This window comes from Elephas maximus, chromosome 7 (assembly GCF_024166365.1).
Source record: "Elephas maximus indicus isolate mEleMax1 chromosome 7, mEleMax1 primary haplotype, whole genome shotgun sequence".
Lineage (NCBI taxonomy): Eukaryota > Metazoa > Chordata > Mammalia > Proboscidea > Elephantidae > Elephas > Elephas maximus.
The window spans coordinates 113176875-113183507 of record NC_064825.1 but is presented as its reverse complement, the minus strand read 5'-3'; positions in this window follow the sequence as shown (position 1 = coordinate 113183507).

Below are 6633 nucleotides of genomic sequence, written 5' to 3'. Positions count from 1 at the left end.
TTGTTAATGCATCTTCCTCCAATCTTGATACCCCATTCTTCTTCATACAATCCAGTTTCTTGGATTACTTGTTCAGCACACGGATTGAATAACCAAAAAAAAAAAAAAAAAACACCAAACCCGGTGCCGTCAAGTCAATTCTGACTCATAGCTATGCTATAGGACAGAGTAGAACTGCCCCATAGAGTTTCCAAGGAGCACCTGGCAGATTTGAACTGCCGACCTTTTGGTTAGCAGCCGTAGTACTTAACCACCTTGCCACCAGGTTTCTGAAGGATTGAATAGGTATGGTGAAAGGATACAACCCTGGCACACAACTTTCCTAACTTTAAACCATGCAGCATCACTATCATGGATTAAATGTGTCCCCCAAAAATATGTGTCAACTTGGTGAAGCCATGATTCCCAGTAATGTGTGGTTGTCCTCCATTTTGTGATTTTCCTATGTGTCATAAATCAAAGTCTCTGCCTGTTGTTAAAGAGGATTAGGGTGGGTTGCAACACCCTTGCTCAGGTCACCTCCCTGATAAAATGTAAATGGAGTTTCCCTGGGGGGTGGCCTGCACCACCTTTTATCTTACAAGAGGTAAATGGAAAGGGAAACTAGCAGAGATTTGGGGACCTCACACCACCAAAAAAGCAGTGACGGGAACAGAGCATGTTCTTTGAACCTGAGGCTGCTGCGTAGAGAAGCTCTTAGGTCAAGGGAAGATTAATGACATGAACCCTCCTCCAGAGCTGACAGAGAAAGCCTTCCCCTGGATCAGATGCCCTGAATTTATACTTGTAGTCTACTAGACTGTGAGAGAATACATTTCTCTTTGTTAACACCATTCACTTATGGTATTACTGTTATAGCAGCACCAGATGACTAAGACAATTGCCCTGTTCTTTTTGAAAGACTACCTCTTGATCTGTGTACAGGTTCCTCATGCGCACAGCTAAGTGTTGTGGAATTGCCATTCTTTGAAATGTTATCCATACTTTGTTATGGTCCACACAGTCCAATGCCTTTGCATAGTCAAAAAAGCACAGATAAACAACTCTTTGGTATTCTCTGCTTTCAGCCTGGATCTATCTGACATTAGCTATGATATCCCTGGTTCCACGTCCTGTTTTGAATCCCACTTGAATATCTGGCAGTTCCCTGTCGATATACTGCTGCAGCCACATTTGAATGATCTTCAGCAAAATTTTACCTGTGTGTGATATTAATGATATTGTTTGATAATTTCCACATTTAGATGGATCACCTTTCTTGGGAATAGGCGTAGATATGGATCTCTTCCAGTCAGTTGTCCAGGATAGCTGTCTTCCAAATTTCTTGATGTAGATGAGTGAGCACTTCCAGCTTTGCATCCATTTGTTGAAACATCTTAATTGATATTCCATCAATTCCTGGAGCCTTTTTTTTCCTTCAATGCCTTCAGTGCAGCTTGGACTTCTTCTTTCAATGCCATTGGTTCCTGATCATATGCTGCCTGCTGAAATGGTTGAATGATGACCAATTCTTTTTTGGTATAGTGACCATGTATGTCCTTTCCATCTTCTTTTGATGTGTCTTGTGTCATTTAATATTTTCCCAGTAGAATCCTTAAATATTGCAATTAGAAGCTTGAATTTTTTCTTAAGTTCCTTCAGCTTCAGAAATGCTGAACATCTTCTTCACTTTTGGTTTTCTACCTCCAAGTCTTTGCACATGCCATTGTAATATTTTTTTTTTTAATTTTTATTGTGCTTTAAGTGAAAGTTTACTAATCAAGTCAGTCTCTCTCACACACAAAAAAAACTTATATACGCCTTGCTACATACTCCCAATTGCTCTCCCCCTAATGAGACAGTCTGCTCCCTCTCTCCACTCTCTTTGCATGTCCATTTCGCCAGCTTCTAACCCCCTCTACCCTCTCATCTCCCCTCCAGGCATAGATGCCAACATAGCCTCAAGTCTCCACCTGATCCAAGAAGCGCACTCCTCACCAGCATCCCTCTCCAACCCACTCTCCAGTCCAATCCCTGTCTGAAGAGTTCGCTTTGGGAATGGCTCCTGTCCTGAGCCAACAAGAGGTCTTGGGGTCATGAACACCAGGGTCCTTCTGGTCTCAGTCAGACCATTAAATGTGGTCTTTTTACGAGAATTTATGGTATGCATCCCACTTTTTTTTTTTTTTTTATCCCACTGCTCTCCTGCTCCCTCAGGGGTTCTCTGTTGTGTTCCCTGTTAGGGCAGTCATCCGTTGTAGCCGGGCACCATCTAGTTCTTCTGGTCTCAGGATGATGTAGTCTCTGGTTTACGTGGTCCTTTCTGTCTCTTGGGCTCGTAATTACCTTGTGTCCTTGATATTCTTCATTCCCCTTTGATCCAGGTGGTTTGAGACCAATTGATGCATCTTAGATAGCTGCTTGCTAGCATTTAAGACACCAGATGCCACTCTTCAAAGTGGGATGCAGAATGTTTTCTTAACAGATTTTATTATGCCAATTGACTTAGATGTCCCCTGAAACCATGGTCCCCAGACCCCTGCTCCTGCTCGCTGGCCTTCGAAGCATTGAGTTTGTTCAGGAAACTTCTTTGCTTTTAGTTTAGTCCAGTTGTGCTGACCTCACCTGTATTTGTTGTCTTTCCCTTCACCTAAAGTAGTTCTTATCTACTATCTAATTAGTGAATACCCCTCTCCCACCTTCCCTCCCTGCCCCCCTCATAACCATCAAAGAATATTTTCTTCTCTGTTTAAACTATTTCTTGAGTTCTTATAATAGTGGTCTTCTACAATATTTGTCCTTTTGCAACTGACTAATTTCACTCAGCATAATGCCTTCCAGATTTTTCCATGTTACAAAATGTTTCACAGATTCATTACCGTTCTTCATCGGTGCATAGTATTCCATTGTGTGAATATACCATTGTGTGAATTTATTTATCCATTCGTCCACTGATGGGCACCTTGGTTGCTTCCATCTTTTTGCTATTGGAAACACTGCTGCAATGAACATGGGTGTGCATTTATCTGTTTGCGTAAAGGCTGTTATTTCTCTAAGATATGTTCAAAGGAGTAGGATTGCTGAATCATGTGGTACTTCTGTTACTAGCTTTTTAAGGCAGCGCCAAATCGATTCCCAAAGTGGTTGTATCATTTTACATTCCTACCAGCAGTGTATAAGTGTTCCAATCTATCCACAGCCTCTCCAGCATTTATTATTTTGTGTTTTTTGGGTTAATGCCAGCCTTGTTGGAGTGAGATGAAATCTCATTGTAGTTTGGATTTGCATTTCTCTAATGGCTAATGATCATGAGAATTTCCTCATGTATCTGTTAGCTACCTGAATGTCTTCTTTAGTGACATATCTGTTTATATCTTTTGCCCATTTTTTAATTGGGTTATTTGTCTTTTTGCAGTTGAGTTTTTGCAGTGTCATGTAAATTTTAGAGATCAGGAGCTGATCGGAAATGTCATAGCTAAAAACTTTTTCCCAGTCTGCAGGTAGTCTTTTGATGAAGTCTTTCAATGAGCACAGGTGTTTGATTTTTAGGAGCTCCCAGTTATCTAGTTTTCTTCTACATGCTTAATAATGTTTCATATACTGTTTATGCCATGTATTAGGGCTCCTAACGTTGACCCTATTTTTTCTTCCATGATCTTTATAGTTTTAGGTTTTGTATTTAGGTCTTTCATCATTTTGAGCTCGTTTTTGTGCATGGAGTGAGGTATGGGTCTTGTTTCATTTTTTTGCAGGTGGATATCTATTTATGCCAGCATCATTTGTTAAAAAGACTGTCTTTTCCCCATTTAACTGTTTTGGGGCCTTTGTCAAATATCAACTGCTCATATGTGGATGGATTTATGTCTGGATTCTCAATTCTGTTCCATTGGTCTATGTATCTGTTGTTGTACTAGTAGCAGGCTGTTTTGGCTACTGTGGTGGTATAATAGTTTCTAAAATCGGGTAAAGTAAGGCCTCCCACTTTGTTCTTTTTCATATGAAGTTGATGATTTGTTTCTCCATCTCAGTAAAAAATGTCATTGGGATTTGGATCAGAATTGCATTAAATGTATAGATTGCTTTTGGTAGAATAGACATTTTTATAATGTTAAGGCTTTCTATCCATAAGCAAGGTATGTTTTTCCACTTATGTAGGTCTCTTTTGGTTTCCTGCATATGTGCTTTGTAGTTTTCTTTGTATAAGTTTTTCCATCTCTGGTAAGGTTTAATCCTAAGTATTTTTTCTTCTGGGTGCTACTGTAAATGGTGTTGATTTGGTGATTTCCTCTTCGATTTTCTTTTTGTTGGTATAGAGGAATCCAACTGATTTTTGCATGTTTATTTTGTATCCTGATACTCTGCTGAGCTCTTCTATTACTTTCAGTAGTTTTCTTGAGGATTCCTTAGAGTCTGTGTATAATATTATGTCATCTGCAAATAGAGATACTTTTACCTCTTCCTTGCCAATCTGGATGCCCTTTCTTTCTTTATCTTGCCTAATTGGTCTGGCTAGGACCTCCAACACAATGTCAAATAAGAGTGGTGATAAAGGGCATCCTTGTCTGGTTCCCAATCTCAAGGGGAATGGTTTCAGGCTCTCTCCATTTAGGACGATGTTGGCTATTGGCTTTGTATAAATGCCCATAATTATGTGGAGGAATTTTCCTTCTATTCCTATTTAGCTGAGGGTTTTTATCATGAATGGGTGTTGAACTTTTTCAAATGCCTTTTCTGCATCTGTTGATAAAATCATGTGATTCTTGTCTTTTGTTGTATTTGTGTGCTGGATTACATTAATTGTTTTTCTAATGTTGAACCATTCCTACATACCTCATATGAATCCCACTTGGTCATGGTGGATTATTTTTTTCATATGTTGTTGAATTCTATTGGCTAAAACTTTGTTAAGGATTTTTGCATCTAAGTTCATGAGGGATGTAGGTCTGTAATTTTATTTTGTTGTGGTGTCTTTACCTGGTTTTGGTATCAGGGATATTCTGGCTTCATAGAATGAGTTTGAGAGTATTCTATCATTTTATATCCTCTGAAATACCTTTAGTAGTAGTGGTGTTAACTCTTCTCTGAAAGTTTGGTAGAACTCTGCAGTGAAACTGTCCAGGCCAGGGCCTTTTGTTGTTGTTGTTGTTGGGTTTTTTGATTACCTTTTCAATCTCTTTTTTTGTTATGGGTCTATTTAGTTGTTCTAGCTCTGTTTGTGTTAGTTTAGGTAGGCAGTGTGTTTGTAGGAATTCATCCGTTTCTTCTAGGTTTTCAAATTTGTTAGAGTATAATTTTTCATAGTCATCTGATATGATTCTTTTAATTTCAGTTAGGTCTGTTGTAATATCGCCCATCTCATTTCTTATGCGGGCTATTTGCTTCCTCTCCTGTTTTTCTTTTGTCAGTTTGGCCAATGGTTTATCAATTTTGTTGATTTTTTCCAAGAACCAGCTTTTGGTCTTGTTAATTCTTTCAGGTGTTTTTCTGTTTTCTATTTCATTTTGTTCTGCTCTAATTTTTTTTCATTTGTGTTCTTCTGGTTCCTGAGGGTTTCTTTTGTTGTTCTCTTTCTATTTGTTCAAGTTCTGTGGGTAATTCTTTGATTTTGACACTTTCTTCATTTTGGTTGTGTACATTTAGTGATTTAAATTGACCTCTGAGCACTGCTTTCACTGTGTCCCAAAGGTTTTGATAGGAAGTGTTTTCATTCTCGTTGGATTCTATGAATTTCTTTATTCCATCGTTAATGTCTTCTATAATCCTGTCTTTTTTGAGCAGGATGTTGTTCAATTTCCAAGTTTTTTCTTTTCTTTTCCCTACTTTTCCTGTAATTGATTTCCACTTTTATGGGCTTATGGTCAGAGAAGATGCTTTGTAATATTTTAATGTTTTAGATTCTGCTAAGGCTTGTTTTATGACCTAATATTTGGTCTATTCTAGAGAATGTTCCACTAGAAAAGAATGTATACTTGATTGCTGTTGGGTGGAGTGTTCTGTATATGTCTATGAGGTCAGGATGGTTTATGGTGGCATTTAGATCTTCCATGTCTTTACTGGGCTTCTTTCTGGATGTCCTGTCCTTCACCGAAAGTGGCGTGTTGAAGTCTTCTGCTATTATAGTGGAGCTGTCTATCTCGCTTCTCAGTTCTGATAGAGTTTGTTTTATGTATCTTGCAGCCCTGTCATTGGGTGCATAAATATTTACTATGGTTATATCTTCTTGGTGTCCCTTTAATCATTATATAGTGTCCTTCCTTATCCTTTGTGATGGATTTAACTTTAAAGTCTATTTTGTCAGAAATTAATATTGCCACTCCTGCTCTTTCTGGATTGTTGTTTGCTGGGTATATTTTTTTCTATCCTTTGATTTATAGTTTGTGTCTCTAAGTCTAAGGTGTGTCTCTTATAGGCAGCATATAGACAGATCTTTTGTTTTAATCCATTCTGCCACTCCCTGTCTCTTTATTGGTGCATTTAGGCCATTTACATTCAGTATAATTATAGACAGGTATGAATTTAGTGCTATCATTTTCATGTCTTTTTGTGTGTGTTGTTGACAGTTTCTTTTTCCCACTTAATTTTGTATGCTGAGTAGATTATCTTTATATATTGTCCTTTCCTCATATTTGTTATTGTTGATTATGTTTCTGCTGA